We start from the raw sequence: 23,546 nt of genomic DNA on the forward strand, positions 1-23,546 counted from the left end.
TGCACTTTTCGAACTTCCTTATTGTTAACGCAGAAGTTGGAGGTGATGCACTATGTGAGAGTACAGTGTGGGAGTACTGCGACCTAAACTTCTCTGCGCATATATCCCTCAGGGGGGCTTCAAAAACATGCTTGTTCTGCTCCTCCTCTCAGGCCCTGGGCTCTGCTCAGAAGTGAGTGAAGAGAGGTGAAGTCGGGAGGTAGTCTCAGCTGTGTAGGAAGCCTAACTTGCCCCCTTCGGAGACCTATTAACACCACCCAGACAAGTCTTCGCTGAGTACGCACTCCGTCGGGTGACATGTTTAGCAACCGTTGTTGAAGTATAGTTCCGCGGTACACAAGAACTCTCTGTGGATGTTTTTTTTTTTTTTTTTTTTTTTTAATTGTTCGCCGTTCACTTTATTGCAAAGTTGGTGCGTGAAAGATGCATTTTATCCTCTATGTTAATGAGAGAATATGGTTTCTGTGACCTTGTTTCAGTTTGAGCCATGCGCCTCACTGTTCCCTAATATGTCCCTGGTGTATGTGAGACTAATACACACATTTAGAGCACATCAATAATTCTGTACATTTCCTTCTGGGAAACAAATTCTCATAATAGGATTTTGTCAATATGATTTGAATAATGATCTCAAAACATCCAATTTTAGGCTACTTAACTAAATAGAATATTACTGATTGCAACACTTATTCATGGTAGAGCTTTTGGTAACCTTCTTTTCACTTTCTTGCCAACAGCCAATTTTCTCTCAATTAAAGCATGATATTAGCACTCACGAGGGCATAAACAGAAATAACTGTGTGCTGCTGAATCTCATGCCTTGATTATGAGCTTAAAGTGTGTGGGGAGGGCACAGATGGATTCTCTTTCTGTTGTCGTATTAGATTGCTAATGTTTTTCACAAATCTGCCTTTAAAAAAATATGTTTGAGAACACATCTCCTTTGCCAACCTCACAGGTGTGGCATATCCCGATGTTGATTCCACAGTGTGATTATTGCAAAGGTGCACCTTCAGAAGGCCTCAGACTTAACAACTTTCAAAGTCTCAATCGTCAGTGCACATCTCGATTGTTTCGTGTGAGTTGGTAATTTCGGCTCTTTTAGTTCAAACTTCCTCGTTTTGGCCTTACGACCATATCAAACGTGTTTGATATTATCACAAGTCTTCCAGTCTGTGCGGTGACGTGACACACCCAACAACCAGTCAATGAGCTCTCAGAAAACTGAAACAGTCAACCAGGGTCATGATGAGCAACACAATGTCAATTGACTTAAAGCGAACTGTGGGAAAAACTGTAATATCTTTTTGTTCTACTACTATATAATTACTGCGTGATTTTATCCATCCATCCATTTTCTGATCCGGTTTATCCTCAAACGGGTCGCGCGGCGTTCTGAAGCCTATCCCAGTTGTCTTTGGGCAGTCGGCGGGGGACACCCTGAACCGGTTGCCAGCCAATCGCAGGGCACGCAAAGACGAACAACCATCCACACTCACACTCACGCCGAGGGACAATTTTGAGTGTCCAATCAGCCCGCCATGCATGTTCTTGGAATGCGGGAGGAAACTAGAGTACCCGGAGAAAAACCACGCAGGCACGGGAGAACATGCAAACTCCACACGGGGAGGCCAGAGCTGAAATCAAATGTGTGTTTTTATAAGTTACAAAATTATAGATGGCTATTTTTGTCATTAAAACCACTTGCAAAAGTTTTATTTTTTTTTGGGGGGGGGGGCGGTACAACAGATCAAAGGCATTTCCATTCATTTCAATTTGGAAAGCCGATTTTTGAGAGCGCAGTCACGGAACGAATTAAATGCACCAGTGCAATTCAAATTTTATGAGACGTTATGGAGAAACGACGACAGGCTTGTCGATTGGAATGCGTTGCATTCAACGTTGGTGGTTTCGCTTGTATTCGAGCCCAACTTCTGGAAAGGGCCCAAGGAAAATAAAGGTACATGGAGACGAGAGTCGTACTTGACTGGTAGTCAGCGGCGAGTTGGCTGAAGTTAGCAGGATGCTGTCTTCGTAAATGGCAGCAGCTGCTCGCGGTTCGAGAGAGCATGTCCCAGTCAGAGGAGAAAAAGCGATGGCATCTACATTAATACTCCCTTAATGGCCCATCTGGTGCTCCATAGGGTCCCTGACTGCGCCATCGACTCATAGGCGTTTGACAGGCAGTCTCCAATGCGCCAGACGCGCATGGCGTGCCAAATGGAGGAGAGACGCCGCGGCGGCGCGCAGATCTGTCAAACTCTCGCCGCCGCATAGACGCACAGGCGAGCGAAGTTGAGGCAAGTTTTCACACGTGATTGCTTCCTGACACCGACGGAGAGGAAGAGGGGGACATGGGAACCACTTGGCTTGTCTGTCTCTATTCCTACGCGCTCGCCTCGAATCCGTACGCTTCATCACATACACCTCCTGACTCGCACTCGCACACGCACACGCGCACGATTCTCGTGGATGCTAAGCGGCCGTGACCAGATTAAACGTGAGTGAGAAAGCCAGGTTAAGATTAGCCAGTGGTCGATTCTCTGTGCTCTTGATGGCAAAGTGAGATAGCAAATATTATTTTCGCTGCGAGTCACAGCCCCTCTGTGTAAACAAATACTGGAACAAATTACTTCATCGGAAGAAAATATGAACAGTCTTATCAAAACACCACAGGGGGTTCTGCTCATAATTGGCATAATTGGTTGATGGGGCAGGGCGCGGGCCGTGATGTGCCACGGTGATGCACTTTGTAAGAACTGAGTGAACGTGGCTTTCGGGCTGCAGATTGTGCTTTTAAAATACTTGCAGAAAAGTACTGTTGCGTCTGAAGCCACATAAACATTTCAGGAAAATTCCCGTCAAAAGCTCTTCTTGGCCGGCCCACCAGTTTTCATTAAGACCACCGCCACTCAGCAGGGTCTTCTACCCGGCCACTATTCCTTCCAGTTTTTCCTCGACCTGCCAGCACACGTCACAGTCCCACAAGTCTGTATCACAGTCCTTGGGCTGAGCTTCTTTTCCAAATGACTAAACTACACGCTAAGGAAAAACACGGCTGTGTTTGGCACCACTCTGTACTGCATTTTACAGTTTTTTCTTTTAGGCCATTTTGGAGCGATAGCAGCGGTTCAAAGATAGAACGGAAGGCTCTTTTCGAAAATGCCTTTCAAATGGCTTATCCCATAGGTATCCCCGGAGGACACCTCAGGGATAAACCTTTGCAAGAAAGGAAGATAGCTGAAGAAGAAAAATAAAATTGGAAAAAAAAAAGACACCGCCGTGACTAAAACAGAAAAATATCGAGAAAATAAGTACCTTCTGAACCTGCTGGCGCCTTTTCAGTGGAATCACCTCTTCTCAAGTATTAGAATTACCTTAGTGCAGATATTCACTTTCTGGAAATTCAGTTCAATTAAAGAAACTAAATAAATAGGTCACTGATTGAGCGATTTTGCGTTATCCTGACGGCTGTTAAAATTATTTTGACAGCCAAGCAGAGGTGATTTTGAGTTTCATCATTGAGTTTTTTTTAAATGGCATCGCTCCACCTTACCTCTCTGAAAATGAAAGACCAATAATCGGAATAATTTTTTACATAGATTTTAGACATGCATCTCTGCAGGAATACCTTTTATTTCCAAAAACATTTTTAAGATACAAACTATGAAACATTTTTTTAGAAAACAGGAACACAAATTCAATTTTTGAGCTTCTCTGCAGGACGAGGGATGGGAGATACCTTTGCTGACATCAGGTTAATCATCAGACTGTCGACTAGTTCACGTTGCATCAATGCTGGTTGCTGTCGAGTAATTTAGACTCAAACTGATATGATTCCTTCCTTCCACAAAATTGTCTGAATTCTGAACGATTACCGCATTTTTCGCACTATAAGGCACTTCAGACTATAAGGTGCACCTTCAATAAATGGCCTATTTTAAAACTGCTTTCAGAAAAGGGTGCACCGCATTAAAAAGTGCACAGAATTGAAGCAACAATAGTAGCTGCAGTTGCGTTATGCATCCACTAGATAGAGCTACACAAAAGGACTATAATACCATACAATACAATACAGCTTTATTTATATAGCGCTTTCACAATCGCAGCAGCTGTAACAAAGTGCTTTACAGAACATTTACAACACGACGTCCAAGAAATCAGAATTTAGAAGGTGCGCCTTCTAGTGTGGAAAATACGATAATGAGCTGCTGCTTGATCACGACCTTCGCAAGTCGCAACATATTCAAAAAAAAAACACAACTCAACTGAGCACAACAAAATGCAACATTTTGGAAAAAAATATATATATATATCAAGTGACACTGCTCTGCAAGAAGGAAGAGTTGAACAAAAAAACGTGCGTTGAAAGTGCGAGAGAGGAGGTTGGGGGGGAAAAAAGGAATCAACACAATTGTTGGGAGCATTTAAAAGCAATGAAAAGGAGGAACTCCTCAACTTGTCCCATCATTCCCAGATGTTTTGCAGTCAAGGCGTTGCTTTTGAAGAGCTTGTGGCAAAGGAAGCAAGATGTGAATGCAGAGACGCTCTCCATGCACTTCCCTTCTTTCTCTTATTCTTCCTTTCCTCTCTCTCTATCTCCTTTCACAGTCTCCCTACATCTTTCTCTCTTGATTGTTCTCCCTCTGGACCTGGCGCTTCCTTAGTGGCAAGGCCGGCGGGAGAGGGGTGGCGCTGTGGTGGCGTGGGTGGTGTTTTGTGGTACCCTGATTGAACCTTCACTACCTACCAACCTTACCAACACTCCCTTAATCCACATAGACATGCTCCAATAATTATCAGCATCATTTAAACAGTTTTCATTTGGGCACACAGCAAAACGTTGACTGCAACTCCTCATTTTGTTGTAAATAATCAAGAAATGCTCCCTGAACATGACCGCCACTGTTGTAATATACCACAGAACCACTAGATGGTGCTTACATTATTGTTTGGGCCCTGTAGCATAATCTATAGACAAGGTCAGGATCATGTTTCTGTTTTCTGACCTAAAATCAGGCCAAGGACAGGAAATTAGTGATCTCAGCATTGTGCTTCCGTTTGATGTATAGATCAAATTTATAAGCGCTCCTCGTGCGTCTGTGTGTGAACACTGACGTCCCAGTGTGTGAATTTGGAGGTGATAATTTTGCAGTGGCGCAGAAGCTGGCGCTCGGGTGTTAAAAATGACAATAACAGAGAGCGTGTCTGGGCGTGCTTGCAATCGGCTGCCCAAAAGTAATGAGCCTGACTAAGCCCGGTCATCCCAACTTCATCAAAAACAGTAGGAAATCTGCAAATGATGTATTACATCCTGTGGCGATTCATCAGTTGCACATGTCAGAATGATGCTGAGCTGAAAATTAAAAGGCATCTTTCATCAAAATTATTTTCCTAATATAGATGGGAAGTGAGAGTCAAGATTGTCGAGGGCAAACTCTGAGGCCTTTCTTGTTTGGTACTTGACAACGTATCTGGTTTGAAAACTGTGCTTCAACATTAAGAATCTGAATAATGGGCCATCTGATTTAATCTGCTTTAAAATCCTCAAAAATATGAAAAAAAAACTGGCCAATTTTTGCAGATTGTTGTTCAAACGCCCCCATGTTGTTTTTTTTTTTTTGCAGATTTTTCTCCCGATTGTACAGTTATTGTAAAACAGCCTGTAATTCATATTTTTAATTTAGTAAGCATTAAGGGACCACATTTTTTATTTTATTTTATTCATTATATATATTTGTAATTAATTGGCCAATTAATTGGTTATCAGAATTGTATTCTGCCAAATATCGGCCTCAAAAAATCCATATAGGTCCTAACAAAGACTACTCCAAAGGTGCCTATATTATTCGTCTATTATTAGACTTTTTATTTTAGATGTATTATTAGAGCGCTACAGGCAAGGTGTGCAGGTTTCTTACTTTGCAATCATTCCGTTTTCAGATCTGTGATCAACATCACATTTAGCCATTAGCAGTAATTTGCTGAGTTGGCACTTGGAAAATATATCACATCTAAACTTTAATCTTAATCTTTGTTAGCTGTTCCTTGAACTGAGTTTCATCAGGACACATTTGACCAATATTTTTTACTTTTACAGTGTTAAACAGCTTGACACCCACGGTTAACTTTCCAACCAACACAACACTTTCTCTTTCTCGATGTTGCCCATTTGGAGTCAGCCAGCCCTGTCCTTTTCTTGTGACCGTGAATGACTCCTGAAAATCTTGTTCGCATGTTGTCGGCCACACCTCGGCCACTTTCTGTTGTCGCAGCATTGCAATGTCACTTTGTCGTTGTTATTCCACTTGCACCAGACCACAGGTTGGTTATGCGGGGTAAAATATTGTCCTGCATAACATAATTCCGGTGTCATCCACAATGGGCGACTCCCCATCTAAAATCCACACATGACCTGCCAGACAGATGCGGTGGTAATTAGACCGTACTTTTGTGTTAAGACTGTCAGGTTGCCGTGAAAATGAAGCCGGACGTTTTTAAGGAAGTGAAGGACGACTACATAGATGAGGAGGAAGAAGGGAGTAGCACGATGATGGCATGATGGATGCGCATTATAACACCGGCATCTGGCAGCAGCTGCTGTATCATTTCTGACGCCAGCTTGCCATATAAATATTGCTCCGATCTGTCTTGTACTAGCGAGTCTAAATTACTTTAACAAGTCAATAACCTCTTGAAATTGTGTGTTTTTTTTTTTCCTCCTGCCATTTCGCAACATATTGATTCCATGTAAATGTTTATATGGGACGGATATTGTTTTGCCCATCACGTGACCTTTTTCCCCATGAGCCATGGCCAAAACGAGCATTATAAAAAGAAAATCTATTGCTTGTGCAGGTATGGCACATATTAGAAGATATGTCAGGGGGAGCAAGGTCGGATTTATGAATTTAACGGGTCTTATTTGTTTGTGTCCCGGAATGCAATCTCTGAAATAAATGTAACCGCGCACAGACGGACTCATGTGCGTTTTTGTTTTTTTTTCTTCTTCTAAAGAGAGGCTTCCAACCGTTTGTTGCCACTCCCAGTTGAAGTGTATTGTCAAACTAAATGTAAAACTAAAAGAATTACATGTTGTAACTAAAACAACGGACGCGGTGCCTTTGGAAAGGCTGTTTGGGTTAATTCCAACAGACGATGCAAAACGCCATCGACAGGCGAACAGCATTTATTTTGAAGCAATGGGTAGTTGAAAATAAACAGTGCAGCAACACATATAGACAGATAACATGACAGTACTCTCAGGCATATGGTCTTTATCCTCTGTGATATACAACTAATCATAGTGTGGCTTACTGAGAGACTTTGACTGGCTCCAGCACAATGGCCATTGAAATGCAGCAAAAATGTGTGCAGATGGTTTAGTTCTCTTCACTCTATTGTAGCATGATTGTATGCTTTTATTTAGTAGAGTAAAATTATTAAAGAGTGCTATTTTTTGGGGAGTGGGGATAAAAAAATAGATTACAAAAATTGAGGGTTTTTTTTGGGGGTGGGGGGGGCACTGCAATGTATTCAAAGCACTCTGTTTCCTTTCAGGACAAGTTAAACTCGTATCGCACGACACCACTGCGTCGTGCATAAATACACAAATCCACTTTTGACAATTTTATGCTTCCGACATTAAGGAAACAGTTTGGGGAAGGACTTAAAGTCACGGTTGGATTGAGTTTGGTGAAGAAGGACTCAACTGCTCCTCAGCGTCCTGACCTCAACCCCATCAAACACGTTTGAGATGAGCTAGCGCTATTGTCACAACAGCTGTTCAAGCTGCAAAAGGGCAGACCAAATCCATCCAATTGCTTCTACAGTATTCCAGTAGTGGCTCTCGGTCTGTTTGTGTGTACACTACATTACAAATGCAAAACACGCGTGCTGGTCCGTGGACAATCTCGGCGGCCTCGTGTCTGTTTTCGTTCATACGTGTTCCTCTTGACGAGAACAGATGTTGGGGAACCTCACCAAATTGGAGCTGAAGCTGCACCATGATGACTGTGATTTTAATCAGGGTCTGGGATTTTGACCCATTTATTTTCTTACACTGCTGATTGCGCTGCAGCACAGTTGCGACAAAAGTGTAGCCAATAATTAACCTTCACATCCGGTGCATAATCACAAAACCAGCACACAATGTCTGTCTAATTAAAAAGAAAAAAATCTCCCACATGCTCCCATTGAGATATTTTATCATGAAATATCTTTTAACTGCGGGAAAATGTAGTTACGGATAGCTAGTAATTCTCTTCAAGTTTAAATTCATGAATTGCAAAATAAGATGCACGTACTGTAACTGCTCAAGGCTTCCGCGAGCACGTAGGAATATTCCAATCTTCCCTTTTCCATTTTCACCGCTACCGGTAATTCTCACATCAGTGATAATAAAGCAGATTGATTATTCATTTTCATGCGTCAACACCATTTAATTGTGCGGCGAGAACACTCCAACGTGGGGTCAGAGGGGCTCTCCCTCATTTACAAAGAGACCCATCAACAACACAAAGACACCCCTCGCATCTCACACACTCCTTTCACTCTATCACAATCACACACCTCTCTAACATGCCCAGACTGTTTTTTTTCTTTAAAAAAAAGAAAAAGCCCTTTTTTTTTCCCCCATCAAGCACACATTGTGCACCCCTTCGGTCCCATGCCACCATTTCTTTCCACTTCTCAATTAATAGCCTCTAGGTGACCTATCACCGTGCGGCCCATTGTGGTTGCTGAGTCTACCAATGAAAGGACAGAAACTTTTCTTGTATGAAAGCGCACCTGACAAATGTAATCATTTAAAATTCTGTTTAGCATTCCAATTTCATTGTTGTCGAATAAGAGGCTTGAGTTGTTTTACCTGCATCCAATCCATCAACCTACAGTAGGTTTATTTAAAAAGCTTTTTTTTTTTTTGATGGTTCGTAGACATAGTCTGTTCCTGTAAAATTTTGGAGATAATCCACTCTTGGATGATGTCAAGTACACTCAAATAAGGATATCAGGAAGTCACATATTTCCATATTATCATTCTAATGTATTTTTAAATATGCAAATGAATACAAATAAAATATGTAATCATCTGTGTCAATTCTTTTTTGTGCTGAAAATAAATTTGGGAGTTCAGGCGTTCATGATCCATATATTAATCAAGTCAAATCAGTTAAGAACATTATAAATCTATTTTTGTAATAGACAATCAATCTTTGCAGACTCCAAGTAAGCATCTGAATGTGATTCAGGTCTTGGAGGCATTGTTAGCAACATGGAAAAATAGGTGAAAGGTCCCCAAAGAGTGTCTCTTGAGCAAACTCTTTATTTTAGATGCGTCTGTGTTGTAGGGCACACATTGCGGTGTCGTAGGAGTCACCACCTCAAATTGACACAGAACCATTTTCATGAAACGAAAACTGGCATTGCACTGTGTCTTGAACAGAGATTTGAGTGAAGAGAGATGGACATTGCATCTGCGTTATACACGGTCAGAGATTCGTGTTGCTTTGAAATGTGAATCATCCGCTGTCCCTCTTTGGCTTTCTTCTTTCAGCCCTCTCTGTTCCTCTCGCTCCCAAGGTAATGGATGGTTGTGGTTTCTAGGGTCTGCTTTGGAAATGTTTTCCTGTGGAGCTCTCGGAAGAAGTGCCCTCATCTGGCCCTTCCGTCTGTCATTAAGCCACTCCAAACTTTTTATCCCCAGGCCTCCGAGACCTCAAACTGCCAAATTGGTTGAATTATGGTCAGTTATGTCGAGTGGACCTTGTGTCACGAGGGAGAGGCCTGAGTCAGTGGAACAAACCACACTTCTCGCTATTCAGAGGTGGTCTGATACTCACGCAGCAACACTGTGGATCCCGATGGGAGCATGCCGAGTATCGTCCCGACAGAATCAACAGTTTTGTCCATATTTGGACTTCCACATTACTCTAAGTATCACTGGATTTTGGGTGAGAGGCGGGGACACACAGGCTGTCGGATAGTGTCCAGAGGTCTTCGCGACCCTTTTCGAATTCCAGCGTTTTTGTGATCTCAAAAAATTAGACCAAGATCAAACATTTCAAATCTGTTTCCACCATACACACGGGCTGTCGGATAGTGTCCAGAAGTCTTCGCGACCCTTTTCGAATTACAGCTTTTTGTGATATCAAAAAATTAGACCAAGATCAAACATTTCAAATCTGTTTCCACCATTAGAAGGAAGTATAAACAAACAATCGCAATGAGACAAGTGTCTCAAAATTAACAAATCACATTGAAACTCATGTTAAATGCTCGGAGTCAGCAAAGGCCCGCCAACATTTTAAGTGCCTCTGATAAACCACAAATAGGGTTCATTTGTTAAAGTAGTTTTTTTCTGAATAATTTTGAAGTCACATCTTAGAGCTCAATAGACTGCCAAGTGTATCTTTAACAGGCAGTCACAATTTAAATAAACACATTCAAGCGCACTGAGAGCAGTCGGCAGCAATCTGATCCGTCACAGTAACAGGGAAATCATGACAGTCTTTTTTTTTTTTTTTTTTTTTGCTCTCTACTGCTATGTTATGCTTCTCTCTGGTCATCTAAATGCAATGGGTTATGTTTGTTGAAGCTGCTGTCTGGAATTGAATGAGTGATACAACCAGAGATGGTGGGACTACTCTGGGTGGAATTGATGCTATCTGTCCTGTAATGTATTATTTTTATTTTCTATTTTTTGGTCACAGATGTCTGTATGATTCTTAGGAAGTGTAGTCGGCAAATATCATCGTGGGGAATTGTAAGTGGTTGAGTAATGGTGAATTGTTTTTCATTTCTCGTTCTTTTCCTGTGTTCTGGCTTCAGGTGTACTTACAATTAGCGTCTGAGCTAGCTCAGCAGACGGCAGACAGGGTTGAGCTCTCTCATCGGGCAAGCTGAGGAAAGGGTCGAAGGTAAACTGATGACCCAGGCGATGAATAGTTGCTGAGCATGGCCTGGGTGGGCATGTGGGAATTAGAGCGAGGCGCTACGAGAATGACTTGCCTCCGCGTCTGGATGCGTTTACCATTTACCGTACAAGGCTGTATTTGCAAACTGAAGGTCCCAGCATACTGTTTTGGAGTGGTGAATTGGGGTCAGGTTCAAGCAATCTCGATTTCCAGAGCTCTGAGCATGCACGGCAAGTTTGTTCCCTCTTATTTTATGGCTGGCAGAGGAAGACTGATGTTGGGTTTAAGGACACACCAACGCGGTTGGCTATTTCATCTTCTTTGTAAACAGCTGCCAGCCGCCCATTCTTGCACAATTAATGGGCATCTAATGGGTAATAATCATTTGTGCTTGAGCAAATTGAGAATAGGCATTTACCACGAGAACACACCGCTGTTGGGAGACGCTTCTGGGAATGCGGTGCAGGTATTTGAGGAAGTTGCCTGAGCATTGATTACAAGAGTTGGTTCACACACAAACAGTGGCCCAATTTCATGTCAACATGGAGTAGCGGTATGTGAATGTGCCGAGCTCACATGTTAATGTAATTCGCACAATTACAATGGTCATTTCATTTTTTGAACTATAAATGTACTTTTTTGGTGTTCTGATCCATCCTTCCATCCATCCATTTTCCGATCCGCTTTATCCTCACAAAGGTCGCGGGGCGTGCTGGCGCCTACCCCAGCTGTCTCTGGGCAGTCGGCAGGGGACACCTTGAACTGGTTGCCAGTCAATCGCACGGCACACAGAGACGAACAACCATTCGCAGTCACTCTCACACCTCGAGACAATTTTGAGTGGTCCGTGCATGTTTTTGGAATGTGGGAGGAAACCGGAGTACCCGGAGAAAACCCACGCAGGCACGGGGAGAACATGCAATCTCCACACAGGAAGGTCGGAATCAAACCCTGCACCTCTACACTGTGAGGCGACCGTGCTAACGAGTCGTTCACCATGCTGACCGTCAACTGAAATTGAGTTGAATATTCAAACAGCAAGGAGCACGCATGTCGCACAACCACAACAACACGTGTGCATGTGGGTGTGTGTGTGTGTGTGTGTGTGTGTGTGTGTGTGTGTGTGTGTGTGTGTGTGTGTGTGTGTGTGTGTGTGTGTGTGTGTGTGTTTTGGGCTTGTCGCATTCTGTTTCTGCGTGTTCCCACACAGCGCACCACAAATTAGCTACGGGTGGATATTCATTTAAATCCTGCGTCAGGGGTCTATGTAGGAGCAGGATGGGATGCTTTGTACAGTAATCCACGATGCAAAACAAGGTGGCGCTTCTTCTATTGTCAGTCTGACGAATGGAAATTATTTGCAGTCATGTAAAACCAACAGATTAGGCCACAGTTGGGCTGCTCGATACTGGAAGATGTCAGCGACGACTATAGCTGGGAACCTCTTCTCCCAGTGCAAAGAATGACTTTAATCCTCTCCCTTTACACAATCGAGCCGTTTGACACGAGTTCTCTCCAACCCACGCACTCAAGTCTTTCCGTCGACTGATAAGGGGAAGGCTGAAAGCACACAATGCGCATTCATTCGGATATTATAATGTCAAGTCCGATGCCACAAATGAAAACAGGTTCAGTGCACTTTTCTGAGATTTACATTTTGTTCAATTTGCCTTTGAGCTGTCGTAATTTCCAGCAAGAAAGGTTTGATGTCATAGGACACCCTTTTATTCATTGCTTGCCTCCTGATTCTCTGCTGGTCACAAGGCTCTTTGCTCCTTGTGTGTACTTTCCTATTTCATCGCATTTTTATTGTTGAATGGCGGCCTTGGCGTGGCATGCTTGCAGCTGATGAAATCATAAGTCGACGCATCGCAGAGTGGGTGAGGTTAAAAGAAGCCAAAATACAACTTGACGAGCATCCCTAAAACAATCAGGTAAAAAGTTGGATCCTTTACAATTTATTGTTACGAGCCGAGTTTGTATTAACCGGAGTTTAGATACATTGCCGCCACTCGAGCACAAACATTCAAAGTCGAATCGAAGGCCAGCTTGTGCGCGACTTTCTCGCAACAAACTCTCAATTCACAGCAAACACTCAAGAGCTATTAAATCTGAATGGAAGGTTGCAGCATGTTGTGCAACCTCCAAATATATATCGAAAAAAAAGTACCTGGACAGATCCAGCTGTTTGCATTTGTCTTTCAAAGAGAAGGCTTTCTGCCATTGTTCAAGTGCAAAATGAGGAGGCCACACAAAATACGTTCAACTTCTGTCTATCAAATTAGTACTGATGCATTTCCATCAGGGGGTTAAAAAAAAACAAAACAAAACAAAACTGGACTGTAACGAGCAATGGAATTGTGACTAATCTAACTTACAGTTTAATTACCTGGAAGTGTGTGCAGTGGTAGATAATGCACTTTATATATATTTTTTTACGCTTGACCACAAATAAACCCTTCTTATGCTGTTTGTTTATCAAATGAGTCTAAGCTGGCAGGTTTGATATACTTACACTTAAATAGATATAATCAGCCATTTTAGCCGCACATTACACTTGAGCTTAAGCTAATTAATCCCCAATGTTTGTCGGACACAAACAATGCGGATTGACTTGATTTCCATGACTGTGTTTATCTTCTGGGAAGACGGTTTTGCCAAAATATCACTTTGGGACATTAACATTGTTTGCGTCCTTGCGTTTAGGTAAACACTTGCAGAGGAACGACTTTGACTTTGACATTGTGAAACGTAGACGCTCATTCTGGTTTGGTGGTGGCGATGAATCTTTTTTGCAACACGTGAATTTTCAATTCGGCACCTGTGACATTCCGAACGGGTCTGCGGAGACTTTTTTCGAGTGACAGCGGTACTCCATCCCACATGATTGTGTTAAATAAAACACTGCCCACATGTTTGCCTTAAACCAAGTAGCCCTTAACTGTTTGGACAGACAGCTGGCAGTTGCACTTAATGTATTTGTTTATTTTGGAGATAAGCGGCCTCTTTTATGGATAAGCAGCTGACGCTTCCCTTCTGTCAAGCTGGGACAGGCTGCGGGAAGATAAAATAGTCTGTTAATCTGGTGCTGGTGAGCAGAGAGAGAGTGATGTTATTGACCTACGCTGGCAGCAATGTGTTTCAATTATACTCGGCTATCCATTTGTCAGGAGAGCCAAGTGATGGAAGGGGGGAATGGGGGGCGGGGCGGCCATGGAGTTCAGCCCTGGGTTAGAGTCATTCTCCGTCACTTATGATGTGTCTTATAAGAAAGTGCTTTAATTGAATTACCCAATTTATTCTTCAAGCAACAATGCCCTGGCCTGGATCGGTGATGTGAGACAATTAGATACGTGTTTAAAATAAGGGCCGTGTGCATATGTCATCTCTCCGCGGTCTAAATGGAGGTAGACAAGCAACGCTGACTTTCTTAATGGAACAATCCTGAATGAATTTGGATGACCCTAAGAGTCTTATTTTGGTATCATGGTATCTGTACATCCACCATCGATTTTCTGATCCGCTTTATCCTCACAAGGGCCATGCTGGAACCTATCCCAGCTGTCTTCGGGCTGTAGGCGGGGGACACCCTGAACCGGTTGCCAGCCAATCGCAGGGTACACAGAGACAAACAACCATCTTATTTTGTTTCAGAATGGGCTCCACTGCCTTTAAGATACATTTTATTTAAGTTTCAGCAAATGCCATGCTGGAATGAACACAATACCAAAACAGATCTCGCGCAAAGTTTGTTTTTCCACTCCAACCTCAGCAACGTGTGATATTTTTGGCTAGATTTGCAAATTGCAAACGGTTACGTGAGATTAATTCTTATCGAGTTGAATTTATTCAGCGCGAGCAGCTGGAAGAGGTCAAAGCGGTGCTTGCCGACTGTCTGCGAGCTGTCTGAGACGGCCAGGCCGTCAATCACCGCGGCCACAGTTGCAGGTGTGGAGAACGGCGCGCGAGTTAGTGCTGCACTGGCCTACTTGCTCTCTGGCCCACACACCTGTTCGCTCACAACACTCTAATTGTCAATTCATTTATTTCCTGCAAGTCTACAGCTCCCCCGCTGCGCTCGCCCGCTCTCTGCGTCTAATCAGCAGTGTATCTTCGCAGCTCCTCTTGTTAAGAGTGAAGAATAGTGAGCCGAAATGCTCTCCATAAGCATGTAATGTACACCGCTTATGTTAATGCGCCGTGTTGCAGATGGTCCAGCGGTGATTGTTGCTTTTTTGCGTCGCGAGAGGCCATCCGAAAGCGCGTCGTAAAAAGCCACGCGCTACTCATTCCTATACTCATCTCCAACCACGTATCGCTTTGTCATTTTCATCCGTGCAGTTTTTCCACCACGCATAAGATGGTTTGTAAAGTTGCACACCGGGAAAACAATTTGCCGACGTGAAGTTGTTTTCAACACGCGACAATAAAATAGCTGATGGATAAAATGAGATGGTTATTCACATGTTTACAAAGCGGACATTTCCGTAAATTGTTCTTTAATATGTATTTTAAAAATTGCTTTAGTTGATGTAATCGGGACACATTGTTGCGCATTGTGATATTTTTTGTATATTTGCTGCTTTGACATGTTATAAAATTGAATAGAGTCGAATCAAGATTGTTTTTTTTTTTTTACATTTTTCCCTAGAAATTTCACTCCATAGGAGGGACATGAGTGGTTATCCACTCCAACCGATTCAGGTTGTTTCCTCACCCAATCCTAAATAAGAAGTGTGGCATTTGAAGTGTGCTCTGTGGCGGAGAAAGTGCATGCAGTTAACTGTACATTTATAATTGTATACGGTATTGCTCCGAGTTCTGCACCCATCTTTTGGGCCACACTTGGAGTATAAGATAATGGTAATAAGCCAAATTCTTAGCCAGTCAATAAAATCTGTAAGCAGACGACAGCCTTGAGTCCTGCAACCTTTGCAGCACGGGTTTCTGCCAGCCATGATTCTTGTTTAGTGTGGTAATTACTGGGGATGCGCTGCAAATGTCACCGGCAGATAAACTACAAGAACAACCCCACCCTAAGAGGCTGTTTTATTCAATCTGGGCAGTCAAAACAGAAGCAAATTGGTCGAAATGGAATCCAATTGAAAATAAAGGAGTCAAATACAATAGCAGTGGATGTGCAGCACAAACCATTCTTGCTAATGTTTGGATTTTGTTTGTTCGTTTTTCACTCAGAAATGTGAACTGAAGTGGAAAATAAAACTCACACATTGACCCAAATATCCACCGGAGGCCACCGCCACCAATTCTGCTGACGCGAAATGCATTAAAGAATTCGAATAGCAGATATCGTAACTGAAAGATGTCTATCGCAACATTTGTATTCTAGTCGCACAAATGGAAAACTACAGGTACACGATTGTTGCTGACTGTGGATGAGAACTTCTCGGTTCCAATCCTCTGCGCCTCTCATTGCCGGATGAATCTGCACAAATTGCTTTCACTTAATGACGGCCAACTAACACTCGCCTGACATTATGAGCGGGGGAAGTGGGGGGGATGTGAGAGCCAGTCAGCCAGCCAGCGAGCCAGCCAGCTAGCTAGCATCATTCTATTACCTGCTGAAATTGACACCAAAGTATCTCCTCCTTGATTAGCTTTGTCTCAAATAACAATGATAGCTTTAAGTATGTCTAATTGAGGCTACGCTAGCTCAACCTTCCCTCTCTGTGTGAAGTGCTTACTCATTTTCTCTGGCCTTTTAATAATTACATTATCATTTTACACCCCTGCCTGTTCCTCGGGAAGCGCGGTCGGCGCTTGTGTTGAAGTGAAATCTCATTATTGGTACTGAATTATGTGCAGTTTATTGATCCCTGTGGTGGATTATTGCCCGCTAAGTTAGTCTAGACAGAATAGTTAGCCAGATGACGGGGGGGGGGGGGGGGGGAGTTGTATTGCCCCCAAGGGGAGAATTCCTTTGCTCACTTAGCAATTAATGCCTGGCAGGAAATGGAATTTAAGTTCACACTAAATTCACCAAAGCCTTGACATGTGAAGTGCTGTACTCATAAAACAACATTAAGAATAAAAATTAACCAAATGAGATGTTAAAGAGAACCCCCCCCCCCCCCCCCCGCCTCAGTGTTTCCAATCAGATACCTGCGGCAAAGAAAATGGTGTCGTTTAATTGGGCCACCACCGCGGTTGATGGTTGATGGATAGGCTTCAGTCGGATCCATATCAGAGACAGCCTTCGCTAATATCCAGCGGAGGTTAGTTGAGGTTGTTTGTGTGATAAAGGGTTCATTGAATGGGTAAAGGCCAAAGTGCTGAGTAAGAGAGCGAGCAGGACATTCATCTATATAAAGCCAGGCCTCCGTTTTAAAGCGATCCTTCATTATCGTGACGAATGTTTCCTCCTTGAAATCCATAGCTACCCCCCCCACCCCAACAGTTTTTTTTTATATCAACTTAAATTGATCATTGTTTCAGTTAAAGTGATATTGTTGGGCAACTTCTGTTCCTATTTTATATGTTAGATGTTCATGGTAAATTAAAAAAAAAAATCGAATTTACTCAACGCATTAAGTCATGTTTTGAATTGCCAAGAGTAATATTCATGCCTCGATGAAAAAAGATTTATTTCTCTGACTCGTTGCTACTGATATTGACTCCCTGTTTGTTCTGATCAAGGGACCGTTACAGCCATTGCCAAGTAATACGTACACATCACTGGCTCAGGTTGCAACTCTTTCCTTTCAAACGAGTGGCTTAAATCAAAAATACTGGCTTGTTAGTTAGTGCGGGGCCTTGGACGTCCACGTCTGATAGCCAACAATTTGACCTCAACATGAGACTTTACGTGTCTTTCCTGCAATTTGCTCTGTCATCTTTAATTTTCGGTAAATACAGTACATATGGTACATAGATAAATCTGGCTGGAATTGGAAGAGAAAAGGAGTTGATTCAGGTTGGAGATGAGAAAGGAAGCAGCTTATTATGCCGCTTTTACTGCTCCTCTGCTGACTTGGAAAAACACAGCAGCCTTGACCTTGCATAGCTGTGCCCATATACAGTACTGTACCTCTAATGATCTCTGAGTAGCTTAATGACAGGATATGTTGGTCCCCGACTCTTTGACTTCATTTTGACTATTCGTTTATGCGGTTGCGTCGCACTCACACACACACACACACACACACACACACACACACACACACACACACACACACACACACACACACACACACACACACACACGCGCGCGCTCACCCTCAGCCTTGAAAAACACTGTCAGCAGTTTGAGCTAGGAGTGTGTAGCAAATGAGCTGTCCTATTGAAAAGAAATAGAAAGCAGAGTGGCGCACTGTTTTGCTGAAAGTGCTGCTTTGGCAAACTTAAGAGCAAACTGAAAACCAGCAGACTTTAACTTTTAAGACATGAACATTGTTATTCAATTTATTCTAGTGCTGGTTTTGTTTTTGAAAGGGAGCATCCATTGGCAGGAGCGCTCGAAACACTGGATATTTTGTAATTTGTAGATTTGAAATGAGGAAAATGTCAAATCTGCTGATTTTCAGTGTAGTTGCCGACTCAACTGCAGAGAGTATCAAACATCCATTTGGACTGGCTTTTTTTCAAGTGTTACATTAAATGATTGCATTTCCTGGGTGAGCCCGTCCTCCTTTTAAGGCAGAGGCTGATTGTTGTGTCATAACTAGTCTCTGACCTCCTTTAAATATGGAATGGATCTTGGTTGACTGACTGAGCTCAGGCGTCTCAAACTTTACCACCGCTGGTTTTATGCATGTTATGGGATAAGAATCGGAATTTAACCTTCATGTTCTTTATTGCAAATTTGGTCAATGTGAAACAAAGAGCATCCACTTAGATCAGTCAGTCTTGCAATTCCTTCCGTGGCCTGCTCACAGCGCAAGTCCTGCTAACCCTCCTTCCCTCAACCCTGTCCACTCCAATTAAGATTTCATTAAGCTGTGAATAGGAATGTTAAGATTGAGGGTTATCACCGGGCCACTCTCAGCTCACCCAAATGAAACACCTCGAGTGACCTCTCTGATTTACCCAATACAGGGGTCGCCTGCCCCCCCCCTCCGCATCTTCCTCTCATGTTGTGTGGTCTCCTCTCCTCTCTTCTGTTCTCTCATTCCTCGCTGCATGAAGGCTTGTATGGTGGGTGGCAGGGGCGGAATAGGGTGGCAGGCGGTGGGGTGGGTCGGGTGATCTTCTGTCCCTGGGTGAGTGAGTGTGGATAAGAAGTTGTTTGAATTCATAATTGTGCTCTTGTGAAGGAGGAGATTTGTAAAGCAAGGCTGCCTTCATTGTGTGGCTGGGCCGAGTCCGGTGGAGGGTGCGAGCGGCTCAAAGCTAATGTAATCTATGCTATTAGAGAGGGTTAATTAGCTGCTGAACTGGCTCCTGAAGAGCAGGCACAGAAGGGGCGAAGGGGGGCAGGGGGGGGGGCAGACAGCGGGAGAAGGAGGCCGGCAGTTGGGATCGAGAGGTCTTCAGGGAGTCATTAGAGGCTGCTTGTTGTAATACAGCCACACAGTCAATAAGACTACTCCTCAGAGAAGTGGAAGAAAGGCAACGGATGAGCTGAATGGAGAGAGAACTTAACAAGGTGGAAAAAGGTAAAAATGCTTGAAGCTCTGACGTATTTGAAGCCCAAGATGACAGTTTACCGTACACCTGCACAAGAAATCCAGAACAAGAACACCATCGTAAATAATGCTCAGTTACAAGGGGGAATGAAGTAGAAGTTTTTAGCACTGTGCATGTAACTTAACATTGGTGAGAGGTGTTTTTAAAGGGAGATTTGTGGAAAATTCACTTTTTAATTGCTAGTATACAAAAAAAAAGGTTTGCCGAATGCCTGTCCACCCATTTAGTGTGAAGGTACACAACCAAGTAAATCTTTGTGTTTGTCCTCCTTATTTTTCGCGATACATACATCCGCTACACTCATTGACGAGTAGATTATGCCCGCTTGATGTTGAAGTACTGCTTCCATGAGTGAAAACTCAATCCATACTTTTAGTCTTTCTGAAATGCGTGCTTTTTTTAAGTTTGTTTGTTTTTTTTAATTAAAACTGTGCAAGGAGTAGCAGCTTGCCATGTCACAAGCAACTTTCTGGATGCCATGGCAACAAAAGCTATACTAGGCATTGGCCTCACATTAGAGGGGGTGCGCATTGGCTGACTGACACAGATATTTGGTTATGAGGTTGGGGAGAAATTATATATAAAAATAAGTATATCTTCTGATCAAATTTCCTGATTACATTTTAAATACATTTTTAATAAAAATCATGATGTATTTAAAAGACGACTGTAATCTTACGGGGGAAAAAATACGGTATTATTAAATGTTATTGCAACATATCTCTGATGGTGTTATAGTACACTTGCTTGACTTTGTGTTAGCAGTATGGGTTCAGTTGGCATTCCGTGACCGTGTGTGAAATGATTCTTTGGACCCTGTAACTGAATGGCGACCAGTCTAAAGTATAATCCTACTTTTGCCCAAAGTCAGATGGCGTCAGCTCACCCGTGACTCTGAAGAGTATCATTCGTTTAGATGATGGAAAAAAAAATGATATATCTGCCAAAATATTTTTTAAGCAGACTCTGTTTTGTGCAAGTGGCTCTCTGCTGTAGTCTATCTGTATAGATCAGTGCGTCCTTCCATGTGTCCGCTCTCCTTCCAAGCAAAGGTTCACTTAAAGTAAGCTGTTCGGGCTTTGGGCATTTTAATGCTGATTAATTACTTTCCCAGGCCGGAGCAATCCATTTTTGTTTGTTTGTGGCTATTGCGGCTTTGTCTTGACCTTGGGGGTGAAGAAAGAGGGCTGGAAAAAGAGAGAGAGCCTTCCACAGTAGAGTTAGACCCTCAATTTAATAGTGGCGTGAGGTGTTTCTCCAGCCCCATCAGATCAATGGAGAGTAAATAGCCCACACTTCTTGTTTCACAGCAGTATTGATCTTTTGCTCAGACTCGGCTTCCTTTCCCCCCAGCTTCTTATGTCTTTCAACCCTTGGGACTGTGCTGATTGCCATAGATTGGACAAGCTAACAAGCGCATGATGAGGAGCCAGGCTTTCTTTTCTTCTCATAGGCTGTTTCATTTTTTTTTTCTCTTTGTGGCACTGGCATGAACACAGACAGACAGACAGACAGACGTACTCTCGGGGACTTGCAAAAAACATCAGATCTACACAGCTCGGGCGCCATGAAGGACTATGCCGTTTCTTTCTTGTTGCCTGTGTTGTCAACGATGTTCTGTCTTCATCTTGGAGGATCTGCAGAAACCGCGCATGGTTGCGAGACTACTGGAGTACATCAACTTAGCTACAGAGCCTCTGCGACAATACTCTACGTGCGCCTTTACCTCAATGGAAACTTTTGTTGATTTTTTTTTTTTTTTTTTCCCCAGCTGGCACCACGTCTGTTCCCGAGTCTTCCATCATCTTGGAAAATATCTCAAGTGGCCTGTGGAGAGCGACACACACTGCTTGCGCCGCAGGACGGCAGAGGAGCGGCTTGTGGGTGAGTTCAGTATCACTTTGCAGAGGACAAGATGTGATTGGGCTGGGAGAGGAGATGAGTGGAGAAACTCCTCCCCACTCACGTAGTTAACACCCCTGATATGACTCCTTGGGCAAATTAACCTTTGTTTGTACGCTACACTGATTAATATGAGGAATTTTACTTTACCTTGGACACTTAATTGATTGAAAGTAATTGAAACGTTTTGGCACACAAGTGGTTCTTTTTGTCTGCGCTTGAGATAAGTACAGTAAATATTGTTGGACGGCGTGCTGCCGAGAGGCAACGATCAATACAAAGTGTGTTTATTGACTCCAAAGGTTGTTTGTGCTGCAAGCGAACAACATAAATGAAATGTGTGGTCTGCTTTTAAGGAACATTTTGATAACAAAGATCAACTTATAACTGCGCGGACTGGTGATGTTTACGCTCGGAATAGAAAATGATTGGATATCCACAGAGTGTGGGTATCTTTTAACATGCTCGAGGTTTTCACTCGATTCCCCCGTCACATAAAATAGATTATTTTTTGCCAAGAAAATTCTGTTTTCAGAGTCCAGAGGGCCTTACTGTACAGTAGAAAAGCAAATCTAAAATAAGATTGTGTATGAAATTGGGAGATTGTTTTTCAACGTACTTATATCGATCCGTCTTCCTCCCTCCCAATAACAATTCAAAAACAAACCTTTGAGAGCAGGTAGTTGTCCTTTGCCCTTTTAATACTTCAACAAGCTTCGTTCCTGTCAGATGAACAAAAGTTCTCGTGCAGTATGTCATATTCTCACTTCATTATTGAGTCCCGAAGATAAGACTTCCCGCTAACCATCCTTTATTTTTTATCGTTTTGTTGCCCCGATTCCTCTCACCTGCCATGTAACCGCACTCCAATTCTTCCCCCCGCCCTATCCTCGCTTTGTTTGCATGTGATATTTTAGAAGACGGCGTGAGGGATGACAGTTCTAACAAGGCCTATTAGGCAACCCTCAGGGTGCCCTCAGCACTGATTTGAGCACCATTAATTTTCTATTATAGAGTGCTAAAGATGTGCCCCTGCACAGTCATTCACCTTGCTTATTGAGTCTCACACACCAATTGTGGACTTTTCCTGGGCAGCTCACTGCCGTAAGTGTAGTGTGACCCCTCTGGGGAGCTAATTTATTATTTGCCGATATTGATCTGGACGTGTAGGCCAGCCAAGCTGTGTCCAATGTTGACTCTGCTCTGGCCTGTGGCGACTTTCCCCGTTGCCAAACTGGAGCGGACATACTGTACTTGGCCCGTGTTCGAATGCTCTTGTTTCTCAGATTTTTCAAATTGGATGGAGTTTTTTTTCAACAGCTTCTTACCCATATAAGTATCAAATAATAGGTTGTATTATGATATAATCTATTACAGATTTCTCTGTTTAAACCATGACTTATCGTATATATAGACACACATATACAGACACACACACACACTAAAACATATTGAGCGGAATTTAGATATAATCTGACTGGTCCAAGACGGGGAAAAAAAAAATCAGTGTTGAAGGAAAAGAAAACAAATGTAGAAGGTCAGACAAAACATTTATCAAGCTATGTGCACCGGTTGGGTACATAGCAAAGGAACAGTAAAGGTTATGACTCCAAAACCACCAGATAACAGCAGCCCATCATGACACACCGTCTGGAGATTCCCTTATGACAATGGATATTTCTCAGAGGGCTGCCCGGGGACCATTTGCTCATCTTCTTTCCCATGTATTGCTCTTTTATTTTGAGTATAATATTGAGTTACTACTTCTGACACCCATCTGACCAAAGGCGTTATGAAGAAAGGGACTCAAACTGGGAACGTCGGTACTTTGTACAATGCACCAATGAATACAGCGACAACAAATGTTGTGTTCCCATTTGCTGATATCAACATTTTATAATATCATTGTAATTGAATACTATAATAAATATACATCGATAAGATGGCTAGAATAAGGCCAAACATACCGTAATTTAGGGTTGACGAAAGATTCAGGATTTTACAGTCTACGTTGCCTCTCTGACAAGTGTATCATTAATTTTGATTCGTTATTTTTTTTTAATTCTCATTGTAATTCATCAA

The sequence above is a fragment of the Hippocampus comes genome, unplaced genomic scaffold (genome assembly GCF_001891065.2).
Source record: "Hippocampus comes isolate QL1 unplaced genomic scaffold, H_comes_QL1_v1.1 scaffold195, whole genome shotgun sequence".
Classification (NCBI taxonomy): domain Eukaryota; kingdom Metazoa; phylum Chordata; class Actinopteri; order Syngnathiformes; family Syngnathidae; genus Hippocampus; species Hippocampus comes.